Here is a 15,347-nt window from a genome sequence, read left to right as displayed (position 1 = left end):
TGAAGAAGATGCACCACCATTTCTCTGCTCCTCAGAAATTAGAAGAGCAATCAACTCCTCAAAATCAGGAAATCTTTCACGAACTGAAATGGATGTCCGAAACTGTGCATAATCCTTTCCTAGACCATTCAAGGTCACAGAAACTAAATCATCATCTTCCGCTGGCGACCCAATGGAAGCAAGTGCATCTGCAATCTTCTTCACCTTCATGTGGTAGTCATTGATGCTCATACTTTCTCTTTGCACATTATGCAACTCTTGCTTGAGCTGCATTTTCCTGGCTTGCGTATTTGTGCTATACATTTTTGACAAAGTATCCCATGCCTCCTTTGGCGTACTTGCATCCTGAATATGCACAATCATAGAGTCTGAAATACTGATAGACAACCAATACATAACTTTCCTGGCTCTCTCATGCCATGCTTTAAATGCCTGCATTTGCTGTTGATTGGGAACATCAGGAAGAACTGGTTCTTCTTCATTTCCTGCAACAAATTCCCAATATCCTTTTCCCATAAGGAAATTCGTCATTCTAAACTTCCATGCTTGGAAGTTGTTCTTGTCAAGCTTTTCAGTTACAATCTGTGAAAGAGAATCAGACGCCATTACAGAACACTGCAAAAAATTCTGTCACTGCATAAACTCAGCTTCACCCTCACAAGGGCAAATCTGCAAAACTGGCGAAAGTGGTATTTGACCACATAGTCACTTCCTAGTGACGATTTGCATAAACAGGAACCAAGGATGATTCTGTAACTCCCAATGTCTCTGCACATAAGCATACGATGCAATTTCTGTGGTAACTTTTCACCAACCTGTAGAACAGTGGTCGCACAGCATAAAACTGGGCCTTTTCCTGAGTGCGTGCAGAAAACTTCCGCCTCCAAAACAGGCCCCAAAATGGCCTCAAATCAAAAAAACAGGGTCACCGAGGGCTAAACCCCGCTCCCGCAGCATATACTGCCCTCTTGCTTCACCGCGAAGGGCGTCTCAACCTGAGACAATGCACTCCTGCAATTTCCGGCTGTGCTACCTGCAGAGATCTGCTCCCAAAACAGAAAATGAAAGCAACACTGCTCCTCTTACCAGAACACCGCGAGCTTGGCTTGCTTTCTTGAGCTCCTTACCACGAACAAGGCTCTGATACCATGTCAAGATTGTGGGAGAGAAGGAAGGAGTCTCACTTGTAGCTTTCTTGCTTGCACAATGGGGGAATATACACAAGGGTGGAGGCTGAAAAACAGTTTTCCTCTTCTTAGTTGTGTAAGCCAAAAGAACTCTCATACAAAGAAATAGAAGAACCCTATATATGGGTCTCAAACCAAACTCAACTAACTAAGGTGGCATACTAACTAAGCCACAAACTAGAGTAGATAAGGATAGCTGTCATGTAGCTATTATTCATGGATAGTGTACCAACCGCATCTGCAACTGACAAGTCAGTGACATAAATGCACAACGGTCACCCTGGCATATCACGAGTGGAGCTCGATATCTCAACATGGCATGCTTAGCAGGTCCTCGTGAAGTTCCGTCAAAATACAAAGTATAGATCCATGCTTCATTGATAGGCCATGACATACCAATCAGCCTACTCGTACTTATGGTAATCAAAGTCAAATTGAGAGAGAGGATGGATGATAGGTACAATCCCTTCTTCCTTACTAAAATCAATAGGGATGCTAGTAAGAACCCTATGACAATGGTGGCAGTAAACCTTAATATCCCAAGTAAAAGATCCGTCTTGCCACTCAGTAATATGATAACCCTTACTCCACCAGATCACTTGATCTTGGTGGTAACACTGCTCTAAATATGGGTGTTCAAGATAAGGAATGATTTTGCCCATCCGATCTCCTTGGTACCTACTACAAGCTTAAGCTAGATCCTAGAAGACCTGCAAAGGTGCCGAGTCCGACGTCAAACCCTACATATAATAGGGATTCAACTTATTAAATTTTACTTTATTTTTAAACTCTACCCCTTACAAATCTGCTAAAAGGGTTGTAGAGGCATTATTTCCTATATGAACAATTTTGTAAGGACCATCCCACTTGGGTTCTAACTCAGCAGGAAATAATTTGAGATGTGCATTATAATATAAAACTGACAAACCCTTTACAAATTTATATCTTTTTGTGCAAAGGTCATGAAGCACTTTCATCCTCTTCTTCCCTATCTCTTGATGTAACAAAGTATGTGATCAAATCTCATCAAGATATACTAGAGAGGTCAACCTTTCTTACAATGATTCCTCTTGACCCAGAGAATGGTTCAACTCAAACTTGATAGTAGACAACTCAATTTCCAAGGGCAAGACACACTTTTCCCCATATATCAACTTAAATGGGGTGTGGCATGTTGCTCTCTTGAATTTCGTATTATTGTAAGCCCAAACAACCACATGAAGTTTCTTGTCCTAGTCGCGCTTACCCTCAAATACAATCTTGGATAAAATCCCCACAAGTTGCTTATTAGTACTCTCTACTTGTCCATTCACTTGGGGATTATATGGGATAGTTTTAATATACTTAATTTTTAAACCTTTAGTCAAGGCTTCTATGATCTTATTCAGAAAATGTGTCCCACGATCAGACACTAATTTCCTAGGTGGACCGAAATGACAAACTATTTGGCTCCATAATGAAGCTGGTTATTTACTTGGCATTGTCCTTCATCGTAGCTCATGCTTCGCACCATTTTGTAAAGTAGTCCATTGCCACAATGATATAACACTTCCACGTAGTAGATGAAGGATGCACATGTCCAACAAAATCAATGCCCCAGTTCTCTAAGGGCAAAGTCTAAGAATAGGATTAAGCGATTGCTTACCATAGCCAAGCAAACCTTCTCCAAATAGCTGTAACAAAGCTCTGAATTTTCCAACTTCTGGCTTGTGAATGCAATAGGATGATAAAACTGTGCCGCTTAGATTTGGGATACCTCACCTATTTTTTAAGCTTTTAAAACCTCCACTTAGAATAATTCCATTTTGACATCTTAAAATGCCACTTTGCATGTGTCTATCCATTCAGAAACATGGCTATGAGATAAAAGATTTGTCAAGCGTAGTGAATATTCAGCCAATGAATTAATGAATTGACAATAATATCCCACAAATGAAACGAAATTGTGAACCTCCCTAGGGCAAGTGGGTGGGCTTAAAGCCACAATAACAATCACCTTTTTAGGGTTGGTGGCAATACTAGCTGCACTCATAACATGACCCAATAGCAAACCATAAGGCACCTTGAATACACACTTCTAAGGATTCAACGCCATGCAATACTCACACAACATTGCTCAAAACATGCATATAGAACAATCAATTGTCTTTGACAAGTCATGGTAGCTAACCCCAAATCATCTATGAAAACTTTAAGCGCTTCAAGGGATACATTGACAAATGTCTTATCCGCTGTACTTTGCCAAGACACATAAGCATTATGTAGGCCAAAAACTGTCACATGGTATGCAAAAGTATCAAAAATTATAATGAACATCATTTTAAATGTATCCTCTCCAGGTATAGCCATTTGATTATATCCCACGAAATAGTCCGTGAAAGAGTTTATCTCTTGCTCTACAAATTGATCTAAAATCTGATCAATAAAGGGCAAAGGATAATAGTCCTTGCTTGTTCAATTTCTTAAAATCGACACACATGCACATTTGGTTTTTCTTTTTCTTATTACTATGGTGAGAACCACTCTGTATGTTGAACGGGAAAGATTAGACCAGCCTTTCTTAAATGCATCAATTTCTCAAAAAGAGGTTCTCTTAGCTCAAAAGGCATACATCTAACCTTCTACCTTATTAGCTTACTACCTTCTTTCAATGGAATCGTCTGCATGGAAAAAGAGGGTGGGATTCCCTTCAGATCGTCATAAATCCATGCGAATATATCCTTAAACTCCTATATGAGCGCCACATAATCTGCATGCTCATCAGTAGATAAATATCGTACCGAGTTTAATGGAGAGGGGATCATTGGGAGTCCCAAGATCCAACTCTATGACATCAGTATCACGAATCTTGTCGTTTGCCTCTATTGGCTCATTTAAACAAACTTGGTAAACCTCCTCAGTGTGGTAGAACCCTCTTTAGAATCACTAGAACTTCAGGTTCTCATGACTGAGGTCCCATCAAGTGCCTCCCATTTTGTAGTGGGAGGTAATGCCCTTTTATCCAATGGGTACTCAAGGTATACATCCAGAATTATTCTCTTTTATCCATGACCAAAAATGAATCGACCAATTGGGATATCCACTAAACAATTAGAATGTAATATCCACGAACATCCAAGCAACAATTGATAGCTTGGTCTTCTAGCAAATCAGATAACGTGGAAATCAAGGATGCACTTAATATTAGCAACCGCCATATATACTTGTATTACCATTCATTCCAGTTGTCTTAGACTATCATCCACCATTTTTAAAACCGTCATGATATATTTTTGAATTGGTAGACCCTGCATCTCTAAAAAAAACAATGCCATAATGTTTACGGATAAGTCAAGGTCCACCACTGCATTGTCTATTAAAATTCCATCGGTATATGCCTATACCCTAGGGCAATGCTTCTCTACATGCTCCCACCATTCGCTATTCACTCGATGGATACCAAAAGGTTCAACCACAGAACCCAATGAGGATTTTCTTGAACTCCTTATGAACATTCGGTGACAATTGAATCAGTTGTAGTAGATTCACATCCCGCTTAACTTCACAAAGCATGCTTGCTAAGTCAAACTCACAAAAGTTGGCCACTACTCTCTTTTCTTTCCATATCAACCATGCTTTTGGCTTCTTGATAATATTAATGCCCTCCTTTTGTTTCAATTTCCATTTTCTTTTGCCCATAGGATCCTCTAAAACAACATCATTTTTAAGAGTAGCTGCATGGGCATCCAACATCTTCTTATAATCTTTACTAGGTTTAGGATTAACTTTACTTGTACTAGGGTCATCTTTCTAATCAACCTTCAATTTTTGACCCCTAGTTACTACCCTAACATTTTTAGGAGGCAAGCTCTTACTAATTGGAAAAGTTTCAATTGAACTTACCCCACTGGCCATTTCCTTGAGTGTGGCTTTACCCCTTTGCAAAATTTTCTCAAGGCCCTCTCCTTTAGTTTCTTGTTATTCGCACGATGGTTCACAGACCCACATTATTGACTACCTTGTTGAAGAGAACTAACCTACTCCAACAAGTAGTGGCTAAGAGACCAGACTTCTCACATATATCGCATTTGACATTACAAAAATTACGAGGAAAATGTTATCCACCACACCACTTACAATTGAATCGTGATGGGCCTCCCTCATATTGGGATTTCTAGTACCCATCAGATTTTATTGACGCTTTAAGAAATCAACATCTATGGCCATCTGGCAATATTTCTCAATGATCATGTCTGTATAATGTTTCATCATTTCTTTTACTTCCTCTATAATATTTGATGGAGAGGACTCATAACTAGTGGCTTTCGGAGCTACCCTCCCACTAGGTTGCACAACTTGCAAAGGAGCTACTACCTGCATGGACCCTTGGTTTGCAAAAGGAGTTCTTTGGATCACAATTGGCTTTACAATATTAAGGGGAGCTAGTAACAAAGGCATGTTTTACATCATGCTTCATCTACCATCTGGGTTGGTCACAGAGCTATTGATCGCACCCTAATCTCCATTAACTAATCCCAAATTATTTCCAAGACTAAGGCTTAATTTTCCCTTGATGTGTAGGCTTCTTGTAAGCGGGACTCTACTTCCTTTTCTTGAGTTATGGTAGTATCCATATCTTCTAGAGGGACACTACTCAACTACACGTGGATATTAAAGTCCAATCCACGCAAGAAATATTGCAATTGGGTAGTAGGTGGGATATGAATAGAGGCTTGCAATTTGTGAAAGATCTCTTTTATCCTCTTCGGCATATGCTTGTGGGCATTTTCATGGGGCTCGTAACATGTCACATTTAGCAATGTATCCAATACTGACCACCTCTTTTAGGGGAAAATTCTCTTTGAAAGGCTACAAAGAATAGATCAATCATGGTTATGACACCCGCTTCTAAGCCATGATACCACATTGCAGCTCTCCCTTTCAGGGTTATATTAAAGAACATCGTTAGATGTCACTTGCATGAATTCGACAATTAAACATGAGTTTCTTGAAGTCACTCTAACCCATTAAAAATGGCTAGGGGGTAATCTAAATCTCAAAAATCTGGTGTTCCTACAGGAATTCCAATAGCTTGTGCCATAATGACAATTGGACTTGTTGGAGGCGTTTATGACGATGCGACTACAGCTCCACTTGTATTGAGCTGATTTATTGGGAGAAGGGAAGCATCCAAGCTTCCTCCTCCTCCTCCTAATGGATTGTTTGTACTACTAGGGTCACTAAGAGTGCTCCCTCTTAGGGGTATGGGACTGCTAGGTTAAGGAGAATACCTCCTAATGATTTCAGCTTGCCATCTAACCCATTTAGCTCTTTCTTATTTTTCGATTTGGGCATGATGTTGTTTATTAGGAAATAATGGGTCAATCTCGGTGCTCTTTGGCATAAATTGAGTGATTAGTCCCTTATTAACCAAGATTCAAAAATCTCTATTTATTAGCAGCTCTTGGCAAACATATCACTTGTCTCGGGACCAAAAATGGGCCCAACACTAGTTTTAGGGCTCTAGTTGGGACTCCTAAACCCATCTAAACAAGACCACAACCTCATGGTGGCCACGAGCGTTCACTACAATCCGATTAACCAAAGAATGCACTTGTAGATATTATTTCTAAATTGTGGTCCAACATATTGCTCTTCTTGACTCCAAGTAATTGGAGTGCCCAAACATAATGGCATCTAGAACCTTGTAGCACAAACAAAGGGAGCATCCCCTATCTTATTATCATGGCCCCACTATGGCTCTCCCATGTCCCAGGGATTAGCCCCAGGGGATGCGCCTTTTCAAGATAAACCACATGTACAACATAGTCCTTTATTTTAATGAAATGTTCCAAGAGATAATTTAATCCTCACCACATCAGCCCCAAAGGAAATGATTTAACTAGATCTACACCTTAGGGAACGCCACACTCAACATGGATCAATCACTTAAAAACAAGTGTTAAGCATCCAAGAGATAATTCTCATGATACCACGTATGCGGATGCAAAGTGAATGCCATAAAGTACACAAACAAGTAAAATTATTAATCAAACAGTGTGGATGTGTACAAATACTTCATTTCATGACTTCATTCTAATGCAATGCATCGTTGCCAAGGTAGCACTGAAATAATTCGTGCGACTATCTCTTTCGATTTTAAACAAAACTTAAAATCAGATACTATATATGAAGATATGCATAGAATCAAAACTCTAATGATATTCAACTACCATAATTCTTTTTCCCCTATCGATTAAGATTTTGCATTCATTGGTAGGTGTAATTAGTATTTTTAAACTGTTTTTCTGATGATAAAAATGATGAACATGTATTATAATATAAATAAAGGAAATAAATTGAAGAAAAACCTCATGTCCTAGCCCCACCATGCATTCACGGACATATTCATAATTTTTTGTACTTTTTTAATGTGTAAAATATATGTATTCTTATTTTTCTTGCTTTTTTATGATTTATCTTATTCTTTAGTAATGGCATTTCTAATATTCAGACATATAGAGCTTGTATGAACCAAGAACCATCATTTACTCCACATTCCCCCATGTGAACACCAAAAGAACCATGAAAACTCATAAAATTCTTAATTTTTCCAAAATCCCACAATTCTTGCATTGCAGCTTTTCTTCATTTTCATTTTTATTATACAAATAGCCAAGAACCAACTTAAAATTTTTATTTTTCAAGCACTAGAAATCATATTCAATCATTTGAAACCATTTCCCATATTATGTGCAAAAGAATGATCATAAAACATCAAAATGGAGCACTTATGCATTTAATTTAATAAGAATCTACACACATTTCAAAGTTAGGAAATCGTTGACTCTTTGTGGCCACTAACGCATCCCCAACCTTTGATTTATGCTCCATAATGCTTCAACATCATCACACGACCAAAATCTATCATCTCAGCCCAACCCCTCTCTCACATGGAATAAGACATAAGAAGGTGTAGAGAGGAGAGAGGAGGAGAGAGAAAGACTAAATCTGTAACTTTTCAATTATTCCATCATTTCTCCTATGATTATAGGTGATGTAGAGAGCAAAAAAATTGTGGATCACATTTCTCAGAGCATTCTCCATCTCTCCCCTAGTTTGCCAAATGTTGAAATCCATGGATTTGAGGGGGTGCAAAACAATTTGTGCCTCCCCCTATCTCATAAAGAAAAATGACCTTAAAGCTCTACTAATTTGTCATTAACACAAATCATTAAAATATTGGGTTCATTTTTTCATGTTCACACATTGGCTACAAGTGGTTCTTGCCTAGACAGAAGGGCAAATGAGCTTGGGATTGTAGCCCGACTAGATAGAGGGGCAAATGAGCTTGAAATTGTGATCCGACTAGACGGTTAGCTTCTTGGAATCAAAATCTATAAACCTAGCCTCTGTCAAGCACTTTTTGGATCCTTGAATCTGATGGCTGCTTCATAGCACCATACCTTGCGACCATTAAATGGGGGGCTAAACGACCTCACATTGATGAACGGAAACTTGCATTGGATTTCTGCTGTCAAAATGCATCTAGAAAAACTTTAGGTCCTTGATCCGCTCTCAATTTATTTTTCACAAAAATTTACTCTTTTACGCCTCCCATACTACTCTTACGCTCTAAATCGATTTCAAAAATCTGCTCTCAAAATAGTAAATAGAAAAGATAATGATCCCTCCTCTGTAAATTGAAATGATATTTAGTAGAAAAGGCATTTCCATTGACAATGTCATTTTTTTTTCAAATTACCAAAAATGATAAATGCATAATTGCATTAATGTTTAGTTTTCTCTACAAGAAATTACCTTACTTTCTTGTTCTTTTGTTTAGAGTACATTCGTATGCATGGAATAGTAATGTATGCTTTCACATATGAAAAATGAAAAAGTAGAGTGCTTCATACACATAGGATATTAAAGTACATTTAAATATATGAAGATGAACTTTGTTTTGAATTAGATTCATAATAATAAATTGAGAAATCATATGAAATTTTTATTGGATTATTCTGATTTACCACAAATTTTAGTTATATCTTGCTTTGAAAAGAATGATTGTTAGAAAAAATAGAAACTACTTGTCGTTGCTTTGAGTATGAAAAAACATATACTAATTACATTCATGGCTCCAAGCAGCCGTATGGAAATGAGGTGTGATGTCATCCCCAAGGTCACCTCAATTCTATTCACCCAGAGTACATATACACTACTTAAGATGGCTGACTACCACTTAGATACATTTGTTCTTTCATATAGTAAAGTTTATCCTTGCAATGGGTAGGAACCAATTTGGCTCTGGTTTGAGTTTATAATCTTGATCTTGGTCCTAAAATAGGGATAGAAACCTATATGAGCACAACATGGTTGAGCATTGGAAGGCTTGAGATGAATAGGATAAGGGTGCTAACCTAGTTTTCGCTCTCCTGGAGTGGGTTGTATATATGAGAATTAATAAAAAATAGTTATGTTTGCCAATTGAATTGCTTAGTGCTTGTATCATAAAGGAATGTGAATGAACCTTCTTGTGCAAATACCAAAGTTATTTTTTCATGTCATCACAACATGGTAGTATGCCTATTTAAATTACTAAAGTATGCCACAACACTTTTGGAAAGTAGGTGAATATTTTCTTGACAAAATTGTCATATAGTCAGGTGGACTTAGTTAGCTGAGTGGCTTTTCCCAAAGCTTATAAAAAGATTGACAAGTGTAAACCTTCCTAGGAGTCTAGTTAGCACCACTATAGGCAACCAGTGTGAGACTATGGCCTATGGGTAGAGGGGTTAATGCTCATCTCTCCCTCATTCACCCTCATTGGACTAAGTGTGGGGCTTGCTTACCTTGGATATATGAAGCTTTGTGATGTTTTGATAGGTTCTGATTGGTTCTATATACCTTCTGTATAGCTTCTGTTTTGTTCTGAGTTTCTTCTATATGAAGCATGGATTGATGATTGATGAAGGTTGAAATCTTTTGAAAGCTTATTGAATAGTTTTTGATAGTTTGGAATGGTTTTAGTATGATTTATGAGGTTCTGATGACCCTCTGTAACCCTCTGTAAACCTTCTGTAGAGCCTCTGTCTCTGCTTTGTCTCTGTTCTGTATCTGCTCTGGTCCTGTACCTGTACTGTTCTTTAGATCTTCTGTAAGTGTTCTATAGAATGTATGTGTGACTTTGGGAAAGTTTTCTAACTTTTGGAAAGGATGAACCTAAGTTCAAAAGAGATAAAACAAATGGAAGAAGTAGCTACTGAAGACTGAAGAGAAGACTGGAGTGACAGTGATAGTAGTGAGCTATGAAGAGACATTGTAGTGGCTCTGGTGCCTCTTCACATCAGACATACCTCTTGGAGGTGTATCCACGACCTAAGAAGGATTATTAAGAGTCATTATGAGAGTATTGTAGAGAGAAGATGATGTACTATAGAGAGAGAGAGAGAGAGCCAGAGATAGTCAATTCTATGAAAACAGTGATCTGTATATGAGAGATTGAGAGAGAAAACTATGAAGACATTGAAGATGAATAATATGTGATTGATTTCCATTCAAAAATGGTATATTCTTTTATGTTCCTTGTTCTATTGATGGATTCTATGAAGATGTTGAAGATTATGGTTGATTCTATCAAATCCGTGGGAGATATCTACTATGATATTGTGTGAAAATTTGTTGTTTTCTTTGTTTTGGTCATCATAAGAATAAAATAAAAGCTTGTTGATGTTACAAGATAGGTTTTCTTGCAATAGAATCCCCTTTTCCTTGGTGTTCCTCTTGGGTCTCCATGTTTTTGGTGCGCAGCCGGGGAAACTTGCCATCAACAAGCATCAGAAGAGACTGAAAATGAAGAAGATGGCATTGCCAAGAAGAGGAGAATTCAATGGATATTTGCAAAGTTCCTTCTTCCACCGAAGAGTTGGAGATTCTCATTGCCAAAGCCACTTTCCACAAGAAGTTCATCCCACAATGGCGCAAACATATCACCATCATGATGCATGCTCTATGTGGTGGACTATTTCCTCTTCCCATTGAGGCATCAGAAACTTGCATCTTGGTGGAAATTTTTTTGGTGAAAATCAATCCTCCTTTGACGCCCTAAAAGCGCTCTTTATAGAAGTCCCCAAGGCGACTCAAGGTCCCCTTCCTAGTCAGATTCGTCCTGGAAATATTGATGCTAGGCTAGCAAATGTAGTCCCATTGCCAGTTTTTAAGGGAGAGTACAATGAAGACCCTGATCTTCATGTAGCAAAATTTATGGTAGGATGTGTGGCTAACAATGCTAGAACCCCTAAGCATTGGTTAGCGATATTCCCCACCACTTTCAAGGGCGCGGCGTTTCAGTGGTATGAGAGACAAGCAGTAGGAACTTTTGGCACATGGGATGACTTGAAGTTGGCTTTCGTCACTAAATTTAGGCGTGAAGGTTTTGAAGAGCGGATGCGAGAGGAGTTCATGAACCTAAGTCAATCCTCTGGAGAAAGAGTAGAAGCTTATGTCTCGTGAATGGAATCCATCCTGAAGAGATGGACTAACCATCATTTGGACGAAGGTATCCAGAAAGGAGTGTTTCTCAGAGGCCTACAACCAGAAGTTCGTAAGTTCGTGGAATTGAGAAAACGAGTCAATCTGCAAGTTGCAGTGGAAGGTGCAAGATTGTATGATGAAGTTGAAGCAAGGTTGTCAATGACTCCACGTAGAGGAGTCTTACCTCCTCCCATGCTAGGAATGGTAAACCCATCAAATGCAGTCCCAGGGATAGTTCCCTACCCCTATCCCCAGATCCAAACAGTGCCACAGTATAATGCACCTAATCCACTATGGTCACCACAGACGATAGTGCCTCAAAAGAGGGACATTTAGCCATTGAATGTACCCGAAAACCAACCATTCCTGGAGCCTTGTATTCCTTCTGTTTGCGGAAGAACCATATAGAGGATATTTGCTCTCTGAAAGAGATGCATGAATGAAGACAAAAGGATGAAAATGCAAGATTTTACTTGCTAGAGTCCAAAATGACAACACTGGATATTGGACCAAAGCCTAGGGAGTTTGGTCCTAATTTTGGTCCAATGAGGTTTCCCTCTCAAAGTTACAGAGGAGAACAGACAGAGATCAAAAGTGGAATGCTATAGGTGTGGAGAAAAGGGTCATATCTCCCCGAATTGTCCAAACCCTAGACGATCTGTGGACTACAAGCCCTTATGCACCCGATGCAAAGGTGAAGGCCATGCAAAGGACTGTCCAAGTCCAACCCCTATAAAGGCCAATGGCACTGATAGCCAACAGAATGTACAAGAGCCTACCTCCAATTTGGTAGAGTTGGAAGTTGCCGCTGTCACACGCGCCAAGAAGAAGGGACCAGTTGTGTAAGAAGAGAACAATTCTCCTGCCAAGACTATGAAGTCCAACCTATCAACAGAGGGATAGAGCAGTACAGAACAGAACAGTGCAGTACAGAGCACTGCAGTGCCACAAAGAGTTACAGAGACAGTCCCAGAAACTGGACCAAAGGTCCAGGAGATAGACGATACTACAGAAGAACCTTCGAAAATAGAGAAAGTGCCGATACTACCATTATTAGAAGAAAAAGGAAAGATAAAATGGGTGTAGCCCCATTCCCCAACAGGCTGGAGAAGCCTATGGATCCTATCAAAGATTATGACTTAGTAAAAGACCTAGACACCTTTAAACCAAATCTAACATTCCGGCAGTTGCTAATGTTGTCTCCCAGCTGTTGAAAGAAATTCAAGAGCATCTTGACAAGAAGACGTGGACTGAGGATTACTCCTTTAACAGCGACCAAGACCAAAAAGGCCGCGGAGCCTATAAAGGAAGTAGATGTGGCTAACACCTTCCTAGATCCTGAAACCCCAGAGATAAGTGTATGGATTTAAGTATGCTTTATTTTAGATGCATTGATTGATGGAGGCTCATCAATGAACATAATGATGGATGTGACAATGAAGGACTTAGGATTGCAAGGAATTCAACCTACATAATGGCTTATCAGATTGGCAGACCAAAGCAGAATTAAACCGTTGGGCATCCTCCCTTACGTAAAAACAACCCTTGTAGGAAGAGACTATTGGCTAACATATCTGGTGGTCAAACCAAATTCTTATGGGACATCATACCCTCTGCTGTTGGGAAGACCTTGGCTTTTTGAAGCGAGAGCCAAGATGGATTGGTTCAAAAGAACCCTAACCCTAGGCAGAGGACCCAACAAAGTGATGTTGAAGTTGTATTAGATCGCAAAAAGGCAATGGATCCACATCCATTGAAGTCATAACTGACTCCTCCAACGAGGTAACAGATGGTACATCAGGAGATGAAGAGACTGTTAAACAGATCTTTCCCAAGAAAACAGAGGCACAGTCCCTAACAGTGGGGACTGTAAGCCAACTACCAAGGGAAGCCAAGTCCTTGTCCATGGGAAAATACCTCCTGCCTCAACTAGAATTAACTTCTAAAATCACCTCTGACACTGAAATAGAAGCATGGATGTATTGTTCTCCCTATTACATGACAGTCATAGAGACAAAACAGAGACAAAACAGATACAGAGTAGAGACAGTCACAGAGACAGTCACAGATACAAAGACAGAGTAGATGCAGAAGAGAGACAGAGCAGAAACAGAGACAGAAGCAGAAGCAGAAATAGATGCAGAGGCAGAAGATCTGTTCTTCTCCTACAGATCCTCTACAGAATCAGAGACAGAGCCTCCAGAGGAAGAGGATGAAAATGATGAGGAAAAAAATAAAGCAGGTTATGAAAGTGCAAATGAAGAATTTCCTCTGATAGCGGATAATCTTGTTGATGTGTCTACAGAGACCTAAGAGGCCGAAGATCTCGGTATGCTGGATGGAATGACCATGGTTTCATTTGGGTTGACCAATGGACCACAAAGTATGTAGAATTTGTATAAGTAATGGATTAAAAGTATGCAGAATTTGTATAAGCAATGGATTAAAAGTATGCAGAATTTGTATAAGCAATGGATTAAAAGCATAAAAATTAAGTTCACCAGTGGCTTTTGTCGCCCTGACCGTTTAGTCTAGAGAAAAGATGATGATGATGCCCCCTACCAATAGAAGCCAGGGCCATCAAAGCCTCGACTTCTAGAAGGTCTGTGCTATGTGATATTCCTAGATGCATCCTCTAAAGATGATTTCCTAAGTCCAGAAGAAATTACCACTCACATAGAAGCAAACAAATCTCTGATACCCTTCCAGCAACCTCAACAGACGAATGAGTCATCTATTCAGAAGGAGGACACTGGTTCTAGTGGAACATCAGACGATGACACTACTCTCTTGAAATAGTCAGACCTCTATCCAAAAGCAATCCGTAGGACATTCATCCACGAAGTGGAAGGTGAAAGACAAGTAACATTCTCGGATATTGACGGTACTGAACGTCACCTGAAAGTGGGCCTCAATCTTCCAGAAGGAGAACTAGTGGTCCTGCGAGACCCACTCAAAGAGAACTTAGACGTATTTGCTTGGTCGTATAAAGATCTAAAGGGGATTGATCCCACAGTATGCCAACATTACATTGACCTAGAGCATGATGCCAAACTTGTAAGGCAAAGACAAAGGCATATGAATCCTAATTACTCTGCTCTGGTGAAGGCTGAATTATTGAAACTTCTTGAAGCAGAGTTCATTTATCCTGTGGCTAACAGTGAATGGGTTTCGCCCATTGTGGTTGTATCCAAGAAGAACGGAAAACTTCGAATATGTGTGTACTTTCGAAAGCTCAATTCAAAGTCGAAGAAGGATCATTTCCCTATCCCTTTTACCAACCAATTGTTGGACACAGTGGCAGGCCATGAGCTGTATTCCCTCTTGGATGGATTCAGCGGATATAACCAAGTCCAAATTGTAGAAGAGGACCAATCCAAAACAACCTTCACCACAGAATGGTGGACCTATGCCTACAGAGTGATGCCATTTGGGCTCTGTAATGCTCCTTTCACCTTCCAATGAGTAATGATAGCTTCCTTCCAGAATCATTTGCATGATTTCATTGAGGTGTATCTTGATGATTTTTGTGTCTATAGCTTGGTCTGTGAGCACTAGGGACACCTAGAGCAATGTTTTGACAGATGCCGAGAGTATGGGATTTCTCTCAACCCTGACAAATGTGTCTTTGGCGTCTCATCAGGA

This window comes from Lygodium microphyllum, chromosome 30, assembly GCF_053477565.2.
Source record: "Lygodium microphyllum isolate KBCC chromosome 30, Lygodium_microphyllum_v1.1.10, whole genome shotgun sequence".
NCBI classification, from domain to species: Eukaryota; Viridiplantae; Streptophyta; class Polypodiopsida; order Schizaeales; family Lygodiaceae; genus Lygodium; species Lygodium microphyllum.
This window is presented reverse-complemented; position numbering follows the sequence as displayed.